The following is a 6000-nucleotide window of genomic DNA, read 5'->3' as shown; positions in this document are numbered from 1 at the left end:
TGGCATGTTATGGGGAACTTGAGCTCACTCATGCACATGTCTAGACCAAAAGAAATGAACAGTCCATAGTGTGCATGACCATAGGCACTATGTTATAAGTTAAGGTTAGCTCATTGGCCAAAGGTTTTGTAATCCATGCCTCAGCTTAGTTCGATCGATAGACAGTAAAAAAGTTTTCAAAGAAAAATGTATTTATACATGGCATTGAAGTGCATTATTCATGAACATTAAAGGATAGTGTTACATGAATTATACTATGCATTATGATATGAACTGAATATGCTATGTTATATTACATTTATATTATTAATGTTTGGTTCATGTACAAGTAAATAATTAAAATGCTTTCCAAGTTTAAGAATGTTATATAGGGTTAAATGATTGATACCCTTACTGAGTGATTAGCACTCATTTCCCTAGTTTACATGCTTTGCAGGTAATGGTTAAAGCGGTAATGGAGAGCAGCAATCAAGAAGGCTTGGGGGCATGCATGTTAACTTTTGTTATAATTAAACTTATGATGTTATATAAAGGATGTTGCTTTCGAATTTAATGTATATAGTTTAATGTCTATAATCTAAGTTTTATGAAAAAATAAATATGTTTTGCTTATAAATGATGGGAGATATTTTATATTTGCTTCCGCTATTAAACAATTGATGTAGTTGTTTTCTTTAAACCATATTTTTCCTATATAGTCATATTTTGACAGGTTGATTAAGAAAGTAATGTAAATGAGAGGATAAGTTTTTATTTATTTATTTTCATATAGTACATGTTTGTAACCAGGATTTACGTTTTAAATTATACAACCTTCCAGGCGTGAATTCTCTAATTTTCCATCCTAATGGAATACTTAGAGGGTACCTGGCTGGAGGGGGGTGTTACACAGTTGGCACTCTAAAAGGGTGAAGACCACTAATAATCCGAGGATTATACTATTTTATTTAGGCTTTTTGGCCGGATTTTAGATACTTCTTAGTTTGTTTATGCCTGAATTGCTACTTAATTCTATATATTTTATCTTTCAGGCTGAAATGTGCATTTTGAGCAAATAATGAGCGGATTGGAGTTTCTGGACCCAGAAGTAAGCGAATCTGAGAATTTGGGAAAGTTCTGAAGTAGAGTTGAAGCACTATGAAACTTGTTCCCATGGGAAAGCATCGAAGATTGAAGATTCAAACAAGGAAGCAAGCGGAGAGCAATTCTATAAATTCAGAATGTTCCAAGAAGGTTTGTGGTGGCGAAAGAAGATAGGCATGAGATTTACTTTAGTTCGCCATCGTGGCGAAATTCTTTCTTCGCCGTGGCAAAGTCTGCGAAATTTTGTTTTCTCCAAAACGCACAGTTTTATTTTACGAAAGTTTTAGGTTTTGGAGCGAACTATATAAGAAAAACCTTGCCATTTTGGTAGAGGTTCGTTTGGTTTTGAATAGCTTTTACATTTGGAGAGAAGATTTGAGCTTTAATCTTATGGATTCTTCAACTAGGGGAGATCCCTACTCTTTCCTCTTTATTTCAATATGTTGACTACTATGTTTACTGTTTTTCTTGCTGTTTGTGTTAATTTAGTTATGAACTAACCCATTTTGGGTTAGGGTTTTGATGTAATTTGGATTTCTATGGATTAATCAATTGCTTATTGTTGCTTTTATGTTCTATTGCATAGATTGTGTGATTAATCCGATTTTTATTGATTTTACTTGTTGAACATGATGAGATTGAGAAATGAATCATGTTGAGCTTCTTGGATAATCACCATTGTTATTTTGAATGCTAGAGATAGATTTGAGAAACAGTGAAATCCATCTAGGATTCCATTAGCCTAATGAACTTGGATTTGTTAATCTTCAATTTGTTGGGTGTGGAAGATTAATAGGGAAAAGTAGGAATTCATAGCCTGAGAAGGTATTTACAACTTAGGGAATTTGGTTTACAATCCGTGCATGTGAGTGTATGTAATGCCCCACTTGAGGTACGTAGATAAGTTATGGTGTATTGCTTGAATGTTTATTGTTTTGCTTTTATTTGGGTTGATATATTGTTAATATTGGTTGGCCCTTAGTTGAATTTTTGTTAAAGTTATTTTGAGAAAAATGTAGAGAAAATACCTTAAACTTTCATTAGGGGTAAAATGGTCTTTTCACTCAAAATTAGTTGAAATTGTGGGGAGTGAAAAGAGATAGAATTTCATAGAGAATGCATTAAAAATGAGGGCATTATTGTAAATTGACTAAGGGACATAGATGGAATTTCAAAGAAAGAGCAAGGGCAAAATGGGAAAGTGTGGTTATAAATTAAAAGTGTTAAGGGTTTGAAACCCTCATTCTTCTTCTCCACTGCCACACTCCTCCCCCAATTTCTCTCAAATTGTCATTTAATCCTCCAAGGGTTTGAGGGCTTTAAGTGGTTTTTCATAGGGTTTGATTCTAGGCATTAAAAGGTAAGGATTCAAGCTCTTATCTATGATTTATTTGGGTAAAGTGAGCTGGTATGTTATGATGAAGTTTGTCCTTAGGGTTAAGAGAGATGGAATCAACAAGAATAGAGAGCTTAGGAGAGACTACTAAGCACAAGGTAAGTAAATTCACTCAAAATCCAACTCAGCTAAAATTAAGAATTCAAGTGAGTAGAGATTTATTTAAATATGCACATGTTGTGATTATTGAGAATTGAGATGAGATTGATGATAAATTGCTGTGTGTTGGATATATTTGAATATGAGGAGTATATGTGATGATTTGATGATGGGTTGAAATTGAGAGAATTGGAGAAATTTTTTGGGAGTGTGTTTGCCATGAGGTATGTGAGCTACAAGAGAGTTTTTCTCTCATTTGGATGGTTTGAGAACTAAATAGAATGATAATTGAATTAGGGTTTGTTTATGCACAATTAATGTTTGATGATCTGCTAAGTGAAAACTGCGCCTGTCACAGTCTGACTTTCTGAGTGACTTTGGGCATCTTACAGATTGACTGGGTTGAGACCAAAACATAAAAGTGTTAGCCCTATCTCTACGCTTTAAAATGAGACCAAAACCATAGCAATCCGAGGTGTACAACTCAGGTATGTCCTCTTCAGTGTGACCTGTGCAGAATGACTGTTTTGAGCAATATTGCATTTGTGCATTTCATAAGTGCATTAAGTAAGAAACATTAAGCATGAACCATCTTATGCATTAATATGCATTGAGAAGTAGTTTCAGAAAGAGTAGAGAACTTTGGAATGGGCTACTCTAAAAGTAAAGAGAATGAGAAAAATCTAAGAATGGGTTGTGTGCTTTGTGAACTCCACCCGGAAGTTATGAAAGAAGGGTTGTGGCTTAGTGAACTCACCCGGAAGTCACAAAGAGTGGGTTGGTGCTTTGTGGACTCCACCCGCCGTGCCTCTGGTAAGATGAGGCGTGACATTCCAATGAGAAAGAATAGAGGAAGAGAAGGAGTAGAAGTCACGAAGAGTGGTGGGTGCTTTGTGATCTCCACTCAGCCGTGCCTCTGGTAAGATGAGGCCGTGACATACAATAGAAAGTTGATAGAAAAGAGCTATGTGAAAGAGAAACAGAAAGAGAAAAAATGATATGAGAAGAGTGTAGAAAGAATTAAGAGAAAGAGTTATGGGTAGACAAGTAGTAGGATTTACTTACTGAGCATTATTTTGTGCTCACCCCGTTGTTTTTCTTTGTGTTTGCAGGATCTAGGTGAGGACGCGGTCGGATGGGCGTCGGCAAGCGAGGAGTAATAGCTACACTGTCCACTGTTTTTGATAACTTTTACTAATGATGCCTTACTTTGTATAAAGAATGATTAAATGTATTAAAAGAAAATTTTGGGCCCATTTACTTTTGCTAATATAAATATATTTACTTGATGTATTTCTATGAGTATCCTAGTATGAAGCAGTTATTATAGTGTAAAAGTGGCGTAATCCACATAATTAATCCATAGAGTCCAAATGAAGTCAAACCCTTACCGTTTGCTTACATTGATATTACTCTTGTGTTAAATTTTGCTTTCATAATTTAGTTGTCTTTACACTTAGTAAATTTTTTCTTTCAATTTAGTTTTATATTCTCCCATAAATCCAAACAATTTTTGGTTTCTCCAACTTGAAAACAAATAGGAAATTCAGTGCTTAGCAACCAATCCTCGTGGGAACGATACTCACTCATCACTTTATTACTTTGTGTGACTAGTACACTTGCTATATTTGCTTGTTGTAGTAACAATGCATCAAGTTTTTGATCGGCCTTAGATGGTCTGGCATTTGCCTCAAAAGGTCCGGCACAATTTGACATTGCCTTTCTTTGGCGAGGACCTCTTTGGTTTGTTCTTCGTTGGTTTCCCCTTGAGTGGTTGCGCCTTCCTTCCTTTGCGAAGTTCCTGGGGCACCCTTTGAAGCGACTTTTGGTTGTTATTGTTCTCCTTTTCCTTAAGGCCATGGTTTTCTTCTTCATTGGGTAAGCAACAGCAAGTTGGGGAGCTTCTTCATGTTGCTCCATAGTTGGTTGCCTTTTGGCATTAGCGTTTGTCCCTATTACAAGGACATCGCTAGAGGTTGCTCCAGCTGGTCCAATCAGATTTAGCCTTGGGAAAATGATTCTCATAGACTTCTTCGATGGTTTTTACTTCTTCGATTGCAAGGCTACTGCATGGCATATGAACACATCAGCAAAAAAAGTCTAGTTTTATAAAAAGACTTGGGTTTTTTCTGTTTAAGAAATACTTACGAGCTGAACTATCTAAGTATGCTTTGGAGGGAAAGAATTCATACTTTTGAATTATCAGTTGTCACGAGCAGCTTTGCGTCACAACCTTGTTTGGGAAGTCGACCAAATGCTTCGATGCGGCTACGATCAATCAACAACTGCAACTTGGTCGTTTTGTTTTCTATAAAGAAAAGTGTCAGTTAGCTTATCGTCTAAACCTGAAAATTAAAAGAAAAACCTATTCGATTCCTTAAATTTATAGACATCGTCGTACTTGAAGAAAAAATATTTGGTTTCATAAGCCCCCACGTTGTTGAGGTAACCAAATATCCCTCATTCGATTGTTGATCGCTTGGAGAGGCAATATGAGTCCTTATCCTTACTCTTCTTTAAGATGTAGGTGCAAGCGAGCTCCAACGCTGTAGGCTCCCCGGCTTCATGCTCGCCAAATGCTACATACATGGCAACAACTATCATATATGCATTTGGCGTTAGTTGGAATGGCGCAACTTGGAAGTGGTCAAGGATCAACTTGAGGTAAGGGTGGAGGGGTATCCTCACTCCACATTGGTAAATGGCCTTCGAGATCACAGCCATTCCCTCAAGAGGATCCTGAGCAATGTGCTGATATATTGCACTCTGAATCTCGTTTGTCGTGACAATAGATCGTATCACCTTTCTAGGACCTGTCGAGTTGCCCGATGGTTGCGAGCTTCTTTCTCCAACTGTTCTCGTCTCAAGGACTTCCATTGCCCTTAGAGTCTGTAAAGATGTGACATTTAGAGGAGACTCAAACCCTGAATAATCTACCTCGTACGACAACATAGAAGAGTAAAAGAACCCTGGTTTCTCTTCCATAGCCATCAAAGCTCCTAAAAACTCTTAAGAATAATCTTTTAAGACTCTTTACCCTAAGTTTTGAGCCTTCAAAGTGTTTCTTTAGAACACAACCTAGAAATGCTCCTTGTCTAAGCCTAACAGACATCCATAACTACCATGATTGTACAAAATGAGTTTTTACAACAATGGAATAAAGAGAAAAAGGAAGAAATTTCTTTACCTTTGGGCTACTTGGAACGGGTGCTCTGTTGTAGCATTGGGTTCGCATGAACTAGAAGAAGAAGAACAAATTTTTTGGAGTTTGAAAACGCTATCTTTCTCTTTAAAAAATATGAGTTTTTTGAAAACTTAGGGTAAGGTTAGGGTTTTATAAGGTGGAAGATGATGATTCAATCTCTTTTATAAGCGACGTTTGGGCAGGAACGCGCTCCTAGCCATTGATTGCAACCGCGTGT

This window comes from Pistacia vera, unplaced genomic scaffold (genome assembly GCF_008641045.1).
Source record: "Pistacia vera cultivar Batoury unplaced genomic scaffold, PisVer_v2 Contig399, whole genome shotgun sequence".
Lineage (NCBI taxonomy): Eukaryota > Viridiplantae > Streptophyta > Magnoliopsida > Sapindales > Anacardiaceae > Pistacia > Pistacia vera.
This window is presented reverse-complemented; position numbering follows the sequence as displayed.